At 43.7% G+C, this 13,771-nt stretch overlaps 1 protein-coding gene across 1 annotated transcript in view; it reads left to right on the top strand.

The window, feature by feature from the left end:
- Positions 1–12,405: 12,405 nt before the first annotated feature.
- LOC111954040 (alpha-(1,6)-fucosyltransferase-like) overlaps positions 12,406–13,771 on the top strand; it is a 54,994-nt gene continuing 53,628 nt past the window's right edge. The window contains 1 exon segment of the mRNA XM_023973539.1: positions 12,406–12,523. The gene's annotated coding sequence lies outside the window, so the exon portion shown is untranslated.

The following is a 13,771-nucleotide window of genomic DNA, read 5'->3' as shown; positions in this document are numbered from 1 at the left end:
AAAAAGTAGGAGGTCAGACGGACAGAAAGACGAAGGACGGACGGATGGGCGGACGAAGGGACGGACGCTCAGACACACACCCAACCACACACATAGAACAGACAGAGAGAGGAATGGCTCAAACATACAGAAGTAGACAGAGAGACATATTGCCCGGGAGAAGAGCTGCGCATCAGACACCACAGACAGTCCCAGAGAAGCACAGACACAGCTCAGAGGAACAAGGTTTGCTGGGTGTAACAGTGGATGTGTTGTTTGACTGGCCCTGACAGAGCCCAGGCTCAGCAGCAGCCCCTCAGGATTGATCAGCATGACACCGCCAATTTACATTTCCAGCGTGATGAGAAACACAATGCACTGTGATGAGGAGGCAGAGAGACTGGATGTTTCTCTCTCTCTTGCTCTCTTCTCTCTCTCTCTCTCTCTCTCTCTCTCTGCTCTCTCTCTCTCTCTCTCTCTCTCTCTCTCTCTCTCTCTCTCTCTCTCTCTCTCTCCTCCTCTCTCTCTTCTTCTCTCTCTCATTCCTCTCTCTTCTATTTATTCCTATCTTTCTCTCTTTCTCCTTATATCTTCTCTTCTCTCTCCTCTCTTATTTTATTTCCCTATCTTTCTCTTTCTCTCTCTCCATCCTCTTCCTCTCTCACTTTAGGCATGGCTAAGCCTAATGGCTAATGACTTCCCATGGTGATGGCTAAATCCCAGGCCGTTCCCTTGTTTTCCCCTGTACACTCCCGCTGCCATCGCCATTGTCTTTGTGACGAAGTGCGAACACTGTCAAGTGTGATGTTGACGAGCCCAACGGAGCATGTGGAGAAAATCGCTGTATCATCACTTCACCTCCCCCATATCACCCAGAGAGGAGAGAGAGAAGAGGGGGAGGGAGGGAGCGGAGGAGACAGAGAGAGAAGAGAGAGAGAGAGGAGAGAGAAAGAGAAGGGGAGGGGAGAGAGAGGACAAGGAGAGAGCGAGAACGAGAGAGAGAGAGAGGTATGGGGCAGAGCCGAAGAGAAGAGGGAGCAATAACTTTCTCATTTTAAAATGTTTGGAACTTGTGTGAGTTTAATATTTACTGATTCACTTTTTACGGGTGTTTTTTTCACTTTGTTTATTATCTAGCCTAATTCACTTGCTCGGCCCAATTGAAAACTATTGTTTCCATGCCCAACTGAAGCCACGCTTGGAAGAGAGATTGAGAGAGAAGTGAGGACAGAAGAAGCCAAAAAGAAGGAAGAGGAGAGAGAGAGAGAGGAGAAGAGAGAGAGAACGAGAGAGAGAGAGAGGAGAGAGAGAGAGAGAGAAGACGAGATGCATGAGGAACGAGAGAGAGAGAGAGAGAGAGATGAACGAGAGATGAGAGACGAGAGAGAGAGAGAGGAGAGCAGAGGAGGAGAGATGAGAGAGATGATGTATGAGTGTGTGTATGAGTGCCTGCATTAGTCATAAGTCCAGCTGTAGGTGCAGCTTTCAGTTCCCTCCTGTGATATCCTCAATTGCTTTGAAGCACACACACTTCAGACAGCTGGTCTCCGATTAAATCCCTTGCTTTTGTAATTATTCAGTATTGGCTTGAAAGCAAAGGTAGGATTCATGGCACCAAAACAAGTCCAGCCTTCAAACAGGCACTGTCCAGATGGGTCTCAGTCAGAGACAGTGCATGTTTTGTGTTTGTTGTTATTGAACAGATAGAGCCAGCGCTCTGGAATCAGTCAGACTACTCTGTTAGAGCAGGTCAGGACCAGTGTTACCATCCAGTGTCATAATGGTCATGTCTTGCTATCTTGCTAAAGTCCCACTAAGCTAGATAGCTAAGAATCAGAGATGACATGCCAGAGCTATGAGGCTGGGTAGATGGGTATGTATGTGTGTGTAACGGTGAGTCTGAACTGAAGCAGGCCCAAGCCAGGAGACCGCTGCGGAGATGTGTCTTATCTGCGTACTAAGAGAGACCATGCCCTTCTCCACCACCTAACTGCTGGCACAGACACGGACCAGGGCCTTTGTGTGTGTGTGCGTGTTTGTGACAGCCGGCCTGAGTGGTGTGGCTCTTACCACCTAGTTGTCACTAACTGACACACTCACTGACTCTCTGTTTGACTAACTTACTATATACACTGACTGTTCAAGACATTAAGAACACCTTCCTAATATTGAGTTTTCCCCTCAGAACAGCCTCAATTCGTCAGGGCATGGCTCTACAAAGTGTCTGAAGCATTCCACAGTGATGTTGGCCCATGTTGACTCCAATGCTTCCCACAGTTGTGTCAAGATGGCTGGATGTCCTTTGGGTGGTGGACCATTCTTGATACACACGGGCGTGAAAATCCCAGCAGCGTTGCAGTTCTTGACACACACAAACCGGTGCGCCTGGCACCTACTACCATACCCTGTTCACCCTCTGAAAGGCACACATACTGTACACAAAACATGTCTCAAGGCTTAAAAAGTCTCTTCCCCTTCATCTACACTGGTTGAAGTAGTGTAATATAATTTTAATGTTTGTGCTTTTCTTATAACTAATTTCCGTGTTCTATTCAGGTTCTGTTCTATAAACCAATTTCTGTGTTCTATTCATGTGCTGTTCTATAAACCAATTTCTGTGTTCATGCAAGTGACTCACTGTACAAATCCTCGCTATCAGTAGCTGCAATTTGGCAGTACGCCCAGAACCTTGTTTTGAGAACGAACTAAAGATATCTCAGTATCAAGGTCTCAGCTTAGAGAGAAGAAGCCTCGTGAGATATTGGTCAGTCACATGAAGGAAACAAAACGGTAATGATTAATTAATTATGCTAAATCATGCAAATATCACGTGTCTGTGTATAGCCGTATCTAAGACAAACTGCTGCGTCTGCCCAGGCAGAGCTTCTGATTGACATGTGTACTATGGCGTATTGAGATAGTTGGAACCTATCCAGCATGCTGACATATAGACAATGATTCATTTCAGATTATCTTCTAGTGTCCCCGTGTAAGAATTTCCACGACAGTGGATTTAACATTTGGCATCATTAATTAAGGGATCATAGACTGACCAGGTGAATCCAGGTGAATGCTATGTCATGGAAAGAGCAGGTGTTGTTAAGGTTTTGYACACTCAGCGTATGACACCAACTCACTGACTGACTGAGTGAATTATGGCTGACTGACTAGTTTCAGGTTGACCACAATGCCTGGATAGGTGTTTAACACGTTGTGTTTAATATATCAGCTAACCCCATCACATGATATAGAAACCTGGTGTCGGACTGTGGAGTTGATGACGTGGCACACCACATGTGAGCATGTATTGCAGTRTAGTCACCCTGAGGTGCAGCCATTAACTCAGTATCTCACACCTCCACTACATTAACTCCCACACTCAGCCTCTCAACACTGATTTGAGTGACAGGCCGATAGCCCACCCACCAATCACCCAGCAGCACTAATGAGGGGTGAACACAGGGTCGGCGTGGCGATCTGCCTCTGGTGCCGCCCTCTCCACAGCTGTCAATCACCTGATGTGTCTCACACAGAGATGATTACACGCGCAAGCGAAATGGCGAGAGAGAAAGAGAGAGAGAACGTGTCTGTTTGTGTGTGCGCGTGTGAAAAACAGGTGGCCAGAGCGATGAGGGCCTGATCGATCCCCAGGCATGCGGATGGAGAAAGGGAGGGATGATGGATGAGGTGAGGTCTGCACCATGCAGATATTTAGGGATGGGTGGAAGAAGAAGATTGTTAAAGAGAGAGGAGAGCAGTGCAGGCACTGTTGTAGCACACACCCCAGCAGCCCCCGCAAGGCAAGGGGCCCACGTCATTTTATTTTTTATAGCAGGAAAATAGCTCTTAAACAGCATCATTTTCTCCAGGCCTCATGGCAAAATTTGTAAAATAGCGAGAAACTGAAATACGCCACTGAGTGCAGGTCGCTATGATAACATGGACAGGAGGGAAAGAGAGTGGAGGGAATGACATGGACGAAATGGTATGGAGCGAGATGTACCGTCTTCATTGAGGGGAGGGGCCCCCCCAAACCAAATCTCGATTAGGGCACCCAAAAGCCTAGAGCACACACAGACACAATAAGAAAGAGCTGAATGGTTTTATTGGTTTTTCTCCACAGTGTCCATTGACCATTATCTGTCCATTAGACGGTCTCCTCCTAATGATGTCGACTTATTGGAGTCTGTCAGTCTGTCTGCCTCCAATGAGACTGAGAGACAGATTACTCTATTGCTCTGTGTTCTCCATGCTCCATGCAGCAGATCTATAACTGTGCTTTATGTGCGGGCGTGCGTGCAGGATTGCGTGCTTGCATGCGTTTGTGCGTGCGTGTGTGTGTAGCAACAGTCGTCAAAGTGTATAAAAGGTCCAGAATACAGTTCTGATAAATGTAACAGCTGCATAATGGAGTGAAACACTTTTTTAAATAAAAAAAAATCCATCAAATTTTGACTGTATTCTAGCACATTCAGTGCATTCGGAAAGTATACAGACTCTTTCCCTTTTTCCACATTTTGTTACGGTACAGCCTTATTCTAACATGGATTAAAATGTATCTTTTCCTCATCAATCTACACGCAATACCCCATAATTGCAAAGCTAAAACAGGATACATTTTTGTGCAAATTTTAGATCCTCTCAAGCTCTGTCAKGTTAGATGGGGAGCGTCACTGCACGGCTATTTTCAGGTCTTTCCAGAGATGTTTGATCGGGTTATTGGCTGGGCCACTCAAGGACATTCAGAGACTTGTCCCGAAGCCACTCCTGCGTTGTCTTGGCTGTCTGCTTAGGGTCGTTGTCCTGTTGGAAGGTGAACCTTCGCCCCAGTCTGAGGTCCTGAGCACTCTGGAGCAGGTCTTCATCAAAGATCTCTCTGTACTTTTCTCCGTTCATGTTTCCCTCGATCCTGACTAGTCTCCCAGTCCCTGCCACTGAAAAACTTCCCCACAGCATGATGCTGCCACCACCATGCTTCACTGTAGGGATGGTGCCACGTTTCCTCCAGACATAACAATTGGCATTCAGTGCCTTTTGGCAAACCCCAAGTGGGCTGTCATGTGCCTTTTACTGAGGAGTGGCTTCCGTCTGGCCACTCTACCATAAAGGTCTGATTGGTGGAGTGCTGCAGAGATGGTTGTCCTTTTGTTGGTCAACCATCTCAATTGGGTTGAGGTCGGGTGATTGTGAAGGCCAGTTCATGTGATGCAGCAGTGCATCACTCTCCATCTTGGTCAAATAGCCCTTACACAGCCTGGAGGTGTGTTTTGGGTCATTGTCCTGTTGAAAAACAAATGATAGTCCCACTAAGCACAAACCACATGTGATGGCGTATCACAGCAGAATGCTGTGGAAACCATGCTGGTTAAGCGTGCTTGAATTCTAAATAAATGACTGAGTGTCACCAGCAAAGGACCCGCCACAGAGACACCTCCTCCGCTCACTTACTCTGCGTCTCACAAAGACACAGCGGTTGGATCCAAAAATCTCAAATTTGGACTCAACCGACCAAAGGACAGATTTCCACGCGTCTAATGTCCATTGCTCGTGTTTCTTCTTTTATTGTGTCTTTAGTATTGGTTTCTTGGCAGAAATTCAACTATGAAGGCCTGATTCACGCAGTCTCCTGTGAACAGTTGATGTTGAGATGTGTCTGTTACTTGAACTCTGTGAAGCATTTATTTGGCCTGCAATCTGAGGTGCAGTTAACTCTAATGAACGTATCCAGAGTTACTCTAGATCTTCCTTTCCTGTGGCGGTCCTTGTGAGAGCCAGTTTCATCATAGCGCTTGATGGTTTTTGCAACTGCACTTGATGAAACTTAAAAGTTCTTGACATTTTCGTATTGACTTACATTCATGTCTTAAAGTAATGATGGATGTCATTTCTCTTTGCTTATATGAGATGTTCTTGCCATAATATGGACTTTGGTCTTTTTACCAAATAGGGCTATTTCTGTATACCACCTACCTTGTCACAACACAATTGATTTGCTCAAACACATTAACTTTTACTGCCTCAGAAACGCGGATCCGGGAGCACCCCCCCCCCCCCCCCACTGACTAGCATAGCTAGCATAGCGTCACAAGTAAATTGTAGCATCTAAATATCATTAAATCACAAGTCCAAGACACCAGATGAAAGATACACTTCTTGTGAATCTAGCCACCATTTCTGATTTTTAAAATGTTTTACAGGGAAGACACAATATGTAAATCTATTAGCTAACACCGTTAGCAAAAGACCCATTTTTTTTACTCCACTATTTTTCCACTCCATCACTAGCTATCACCAATTCGACCAAATAAAGAAATAATAGCCACTAACACAGAAAAAACCTCATCAGATGAAAGTCTGATACATATTTATTGTATAGCATAGGTTTTGTTAGAAAAATGTGCATTTTCAGGTATAAATCATAGTTTGCCATTGCAGCCACCATCACAAATCTCCCAAAGCGACTAGATTCTACAGAGAGCAACGTGGTATTACCAATTTACTCATCATAAAAAATTTCATAAAATAAACAAAGCATAGCAATGGAAAGACACAGATCTTGTGATTCAGACAATATTTCAGATTTTCTAAGCGTTTTACAGCGAAAACACAATAAATCGTTATATTAGCATACCACATGTGCAACGTTACCCAGCATGAATTCAAGGCAAAGGGAGCGTAACGTTATCATCACCAAAATAATAATTTTTTCACTAACCTTCTCAGAATTCTTCGCGATGACACTCCTGTAACATCATATTACAACACATATAGAGTTTGTTCGAAATGTGCATATTTAGCACAAAAAACGTGGTTATACAATGAGAATAGTAGCAAAATGGCCTGAAAATATCGGGCGCCATCTTTGAGAGTGATCTAGTCTAATCGATAACTAATCATAAACTTGACTAAAAAATACAGGGTTGACAGGAATCGAAAGACAAATTAGTTCTTAGTGCAATCGCTGAATTACATTTCTAAAATTATCCTTACTGTGCAATACCGGTCCGCCAAAGCGAGCTACACAAAACAAAATGGCGATATATGCGTTTAACATTTTTCAACAGAACAGCGATTTATCATCATAAATAGTTCTTACTATGAGCTGTTCTTCCATCAGAATCTTGGGCAATGTATCCTTTCTCCGGTCTAATCGTCTTTTGGTCGAAAGATGTCCTCTTGTCCCGTCGAAATGGCACTAACGTTCGGTATGTACAGGAAAAGTGCCCAGCTCATGGAGGGACGTCACAAATAAATGCCTCAAAATCGCACTAAACGGATATAAATTGCTATAAACGGTTTAAATTAACTACCTTATGATGTTTTTAACACCTATACGAGTAAAAACATGACCGGCGATATATTACTGGCTAACCAAGGCTTGGAAAGAGGCCAGTCCGACGTCCATCGTGCGTCGAGCGCGAGGTCCAAAAGAAAGCTCCTTCCGGTCTTTGGTGTTTTATACAGGCCCTGATTGCGCAATCGACTCATTCAAATTGTCACCACTTACTGACATCTAGAGGAAGGCGTAGGCAGTGTTTGTATCCTCATAGCATTCACAGGGACATTAAACTGACCTGGGACAGAGGCCAAGATTTCTGAAATCTCACACCCTGTCAGGAAAAGTGCTGTAGAATGAGTTCTGTTCACTCAGAGACATAATTCAAACGGTTATAAACTAGAGAGTGTTTCTATCCAATAATAACAATAATATGCATATTGTACGAGCAAGAATTGAGTACTAGGCAGTTTAATTGGCAATGTCAAAAAAAAAAGTGCTAACATTCCCCTATTGACAAAAGGTTTTAGAAGGAAAAAAATTCCACAAAATAACAAGGCACACCTGTTATTGAAATGTATTGCAGGTGATCCTGCATGAGCTGGTTGAGAGAACGCCAAGAGTGTGAAAATCTGTCATCAAGGCAAAGGGTGGCTACTTTGAAGAGTCTCAAATATAAAATATATTTTGATTTGTTTAACACTTTTTTGGTTACTACATGATTCCATATGTGTTATTTCAYAGTGTTGATGTCTTCACTATTATTATACAATGTAGAAAATAGTAAAAAATTAAGAAAAACCCTTGAATGAGTCAGTGTCCAAACTTTTGACTGGTACTCTATATTATGTCCCCGCCACTTCTTAAACCAAAGTTACGCCCCTGATCTAATCAAACATCAACAGTTTTCTATCCCATGAAGGGGAAAACTTCCTGTAAGTAGACCATTTCCTCTTCTGTCTTGTCATGTAGTTGCCATGTCAGTGTGTTTAAGCCCCATCGATATATTAACTTTGATAAATCCCCCCCCAAAAAATGGTCCCATGTCTACGATTTCCAACTCTACCACCATCCTTTTGAGACATCGTTTCATACTTAGTCAATTCCAGGAGAAGAAGTTTGCACTGGTAATCACATGAATTCTTTCTTGTTACATTTTGAAAGCAATCGGTGAAGTGGCAATTAGCTGACAAATAGATGATCCACTTCTCAAACACAGCCAACTGAGAGCAAAGAGATGTGTTTTCTCAGGTGGGTTGGCTTGAGCCTTGCTAGTGTGTGTGTGTGTCTGCGTGTCTATGTGAGTCCCCCATTGTGTGTCTATAACCTCATTGTGTGTGTGTATCTTTGTGTCTCTCTGTATGTAAGATCTTATCTCATGACTTGAGTGCTGCCTGTGTGCCATTGACTGTATTCCTTGTGTGGTGACTCTGGTGAGAGGACTAATTTACTGGGTAATGTCATTAGCCCGGTATGGTTCCACTGAGCAGACACTGCCTGCTACCGCTGCCACTGCCTCCAGACTGAACTCCTGTTGACCTGGTCGTCTCAGGGAAGGCAGGGGCTCTGACACCAACACTAGCCCATTGTGAGAGCTGTCTGTGGGCACAACAACTGTGTAAGCCTGGCCTGATTGGGAGAGATGAGCTGGAGAGAGCTGGTGTCTGGCCGTGTGGGCGTGGATTAGCTCCTACTTCACTTCTAGTGAATTTGAGGTTTGGAGTAATAGGGTATCAAGCACCAGCTGGGATTTTGACTCCAATACACAGCCTTTAACACTCTCTCTCTCACTCCCACTCCCACTCCCACTCCCACTCCCACACTCACACTCACACACATATATATATATATATATATATATATATATATATGGCCTCCTCCCACGGCCCCACACAACACTCTCCTTTTCCATTAATGTTCCCCCTTGATGTAAATTGTATTTATATAGCCCCACTTTAATCTGTGTGATTCTAGCAGTGCTTTACATTCCTATCCATATGTATGTCTCTGCCCAGGTCAGCTCTAAGGTCACCTTTGAAGTCTCGAACAGAGAAGGTAAATGGAATATTTCCTACAGAAATATGTATGCAGTACCAGTATTCCTCGCATACATTATTCGCCCCCCGTTTAAACTGCTGTATCCAGCTCTGATCTTAATGTGACTCCTAACTCCATGGTTACCAGGCGGAGGCGAGCCAATGAGGAGGCAGCGGGCAGCGTTTCCGAGGGAACGGGGGCTGTGCGTGCGGAATCTCACCTGCTTTCCGCMTCAGTGGCCGTTGCCGCGGGGCTCCCCGCTCCCTCATTCTCAGCCTGTCCTTCTTTCACTCAGACTGAACAGTGTTCTTCATTCCTCTCTCTCCCTTCCCAGTTGGAATTTTCCCGTCCGCTATCTCTCTCCCGTTTCGTTAAACGAAGGCCTAGATTCAATCAGAACGCGGAAGATCCGGGTTATAGCGTAATTTACATTTAATTAGTCATTTCCGATTGAGTGGACAATAGTGTTCACCGTGAATGGTGGTCTCGGCGATTTTAAGGAACATTGCCTTTAAAACATGMATAGAAGACAATGCACGATTTGATTGTGCCGTTTTACATATTTTACCCTCCAAGTTACCCTGCCGAGCCTCAGCTCTGTTTGTCCTTAGAGACAAAAGTATAGCACATATTCATGTCAGGGATCCTTTGAGCACTTTTTGTTAGCTTCATGTGTATTCTGTCAGTGGTAGGTCGTCTTTGGTGTTGTTGCTATGTTTGCATTCATGTTGTGTCTTTGTCTCTGTGTTTACATGTTTACGTCTGTTGTCTGTGGCTGCAGGTGTCTACTATTTGACGTCTCTCTGTTAGCATCTGAGCTAGCAGTAGACACGTGATGCTTGTTAGCCTTTGTTAGCATCACATAGAGTGAGTGCTGTAAGGATTTGTGTCTCTAGTCGGAGGTGCTACACTGTGGAACTACAAACTTGTTTGCCTTTTCATTCCAGGATCCTCATGGGGTATTTTYGGTAATGTAGAGCATTCAGAATGTTGCAGATAGAAATGTAACATATAGAGCTGTAATCAGAGGCTCTCTTTAAATGAAATGATGATATATTCTACAGGACAGAGAATAATGTTATATCATAGTCTACATGAATTTCTATCTGAACATTCTGCAAGTTGCATCGTCCTGAACAAGCCCCCAGCCCTTGTTCCTACGTGATCGTGTGAGCTGGGCAGTAAGGCGGTGGCCTYTGGGAGTTCCTCTCGTTGTCTTCTTACAGTGTGGTCAAGCGTTCATAATGTTACACACAGAARTGTAATGAATACGCTTCTTCTAACTGAACGTTCTGTAACGTTGCACACTTCTGAGCTGACCCCGGACCTTGAAGGGGGAWAACACACGTAATGGGTCTTCCTTCKTAAGAGCTTTGTCAGACTCAGGCAAGTGAAACAGCCTTTTCTTAAGTTTCYGCGACTCAGGGAGAGTTGGAAGATCATTTCACAGTAATATGAACTAAAATCACAGGGGATTTTTGAAAGGTTAACCTTGTCCCTTATCCACTGCTGCCCAAATGTGAACTTCAAGTGGTTATTCATCAGTCCTTTTTTCGTTTTTGGTTTCTTTACTCCCCCACTGCTGTTAGCTTAGTTCCCTGATGTGTGTGTGCATGTTTTATAATGACGATATAAGGTTATAGACCCATGTTACTATAAAAGTCTCCTCCTTCTGCCTGACAGCTTCTGATGTTCCCCACTCAGGGAGCAAATTGAGTTTGCATGCCTTGATGACTCATTAGCAAAGCCTCTGTCTCGGTTCACGAATGACTGGATGTGTCTGGACGCACTTGGAGCTGTTTCTATTAATATTTTCATATAGGTATTAATGTATTAGATAGCGTTACGGCATTTTAATTTGCCATCATGATTGAAGATGAAGTGTCTGTGTGTGTGTGTGYGTGYGTGTGTKTGTGTTTGTGTGCATGCGCGCACATTCGTGGCTATGTGTAATCTGTGTGTTATGAAAAAGAGGACAACCTTTTCATGAAGTAATTGAGATGCTCAGGAAATGGTATCAAATGAAATCAAGTGAGATATTTCCAGTCACTATAGCACACTGTATACAGCATTGTAGCATTGAACTGTGGTACACCTTTAAAATTCTACGGCTCGYCTAAAATATCCCTATTCATTTATTTAATGGTAATGACCTCCATCTCATCTGTTCCATGTTTTAYGGATTACATTTTATTTGAACTATTAGTTCCTTATTATAGTTCCTTACTCATGATGATGAATTTGTGTGTACCCCTTTAAGAAAGTAAAATAATTGTTTAATGGTTTGGGCGACAGACACGYGGTTATCTGCGTTGAAACTGTAAAGATCCAACCATAGACACAAATCCACGCTCCGTTTGTTTCTATGTCTTAGGATGTGGTACAGCTAATTCTAATCAGACATGCCTATGCTAATGGTTCTCACAGGTGAAGTAAAATTAAATAAATGACATTGCTCATGATGTGCGCCCCTCCGATAATACAATTGTGACAACAGCCTGAGTTTACTGGTCTTGAAACAACGATACAGATGTAACCATGTGCCATTTCATTTATTATCCGAGCGTCACTGGTGCTCCCAAGTCAGAATTCCCTGTGCGTTCAACAKGTCACGTTTAGAAGTGAGTGTTCCAAAAAATGTACACGATTAGGAAAAGTTTTACGGCACACCGGTTGAAAACCACTGCATTATACTTTACAAATACTCATTAGAAGCGAGCAATGTAGGCTACATTTTAAATGGGCTGAAAGGCGGCCTGAACGTAATTTAAATTGTAATTAGCAATTAAGCTTTGCGAGATTTTCAGCTGCAAATTTGCTAAGCTCACTGAAATACTGTGCTATTGAACACTCTTTGATGCATGCTCACATTTAATCAAGACAGCCACAAAGAGCTACACACACACACACACACACACACACACACACACACACACACACACACAACATACACGACAGCACACACACACGACACACACAGCACACACTGCTGGCAAGAGCTGTAATCAAATAATCTAACCCAGCTGAGAAAGATGATGAAAAACAAACACACGCACATCCACACACTCCCATACCCATTGCTCGCTCTCACCCTCATCTCTTGTTGTAGGATACCTGAGGGCAAAGTAGAAGAGGGAGGGGCCCTGGCTGTGGGGAGACTACGCTCCCTGGAGGACCAGCTGACCAGAGCCAAGCAGAAGATCCACAGCTTCCAGAGACTGACCGGAGATGGTGAGCAGAACAGCAGGACCTGGGGAGGACATGTCGGGGGAGAGAAGAGGAAAGCTGTGGGAGAGTCCCAGATAGCACAGGGTGACCAGGTGGAACTGTACCTATAGGATCAGTTGGAATGAAGTCAGATAGGTCAGGCTAATCCAATGCTATGCTAGCAGCTAAACTCAGCTGACAGGAAAAATGTGTGTGTGTGTGTGTGTGTGTGTAGTGTGTAAGCTTTTTTAAAGCTTGCATCTGTGTGTGTCTAAAAAGTGAGCGTCAGGAGGGTAGGGTAGTTGCTAGGTGAGTGGGTAAACGTGGGAATGGAATAGAATTAGTGTGAGAGAGAGAGAGCAACACAACAATTTTGAAGCAAAAGAAGAAAATCCAATATCTGGGCGAAAAAACCCTTTGTGCCATATTAGCTGCAAAATATGTAGCTTCCTGCCCCACCCGTAGGGACAGCCAGTGGAACGACCAACCAGAGCAATAACATTTCTACCATTTTCTTTCTCACTATTTCATTATTGTCCTCATTCATTTCTTACTGTAGTGTCCTGTTAAATGTTATTACTCACTGAGTATTATTATTTTTCCTATTATGATCTGTCTGCGTCATCATTGATTCTATATGTGTCCATATGTTTGCTTTGGCAATGTATGTGGAAACACTTTTCAATTACTATACAAAATTATTGCAACCAATAGAATGTTATATACAGTATATGGGGGATACAATCTTCCCAGCTCTGCAGATTTTGCTGTGAGGAGGCAGAGTCATTAGATCATTTATTTTTGTTATTGTCTGTATGTAGCTCGTTTTTGGTCACAGGTCCAGGAATGGCTGAAGAATTGCAACAGTTGCCTAGAACTAACGCTACAGATAGCAATACTGGGTGATCTGAAAAGCCATAGTCAATCAATCAATAATATAATTCTTCTCTGTCTCTCTCTATGCTCTCTCTTCTCTCTCTCTCTGTCTCTCTCTCTCTCTCTCTCTCTTCTCTTCCTCTCTCTCTCTGCTCTCTCTTCTCTACTCTCCTCTCTCTCTCTCTCTCTCTCTCTCGTCTCTCTCTCGTCCTCTCTCTTTCGTCTCTCTCTCTCTCTCTCCTCTCCTCTCTCTCTTCTCTCCCTCTTCTCTCTCTCTCTCTTCTCTCTCGCTTCTATCTGCTCTCTCTCAATTCATAATTCAAGGGGCTTTATGGCATGGGAAACATGTGTTAACATTGCAAAGCAAGTCTCTCTCCTCTCCCTCTCCTCTTCGTC

Source organism: Salvelinus sp. IW2-2015, linkage group LG28, assembly GCF_002910315.2.
Source record: "Salvelinus sp. IW2-2015 linkage group LG28, ASM291031v2, whole genome shotgun sequence".
NCBI classification, from domain to species: domain Eukaryota; kingdom Metazoa; phylum Chordata; class Actinopteri; order Salmoniformes; family Salmonidae; genus Salvelinus; species Salvelinus sp. IW2-2015.
This window is presented reverse-complemented; position numbering and strand designations above follow the sequence as displayed.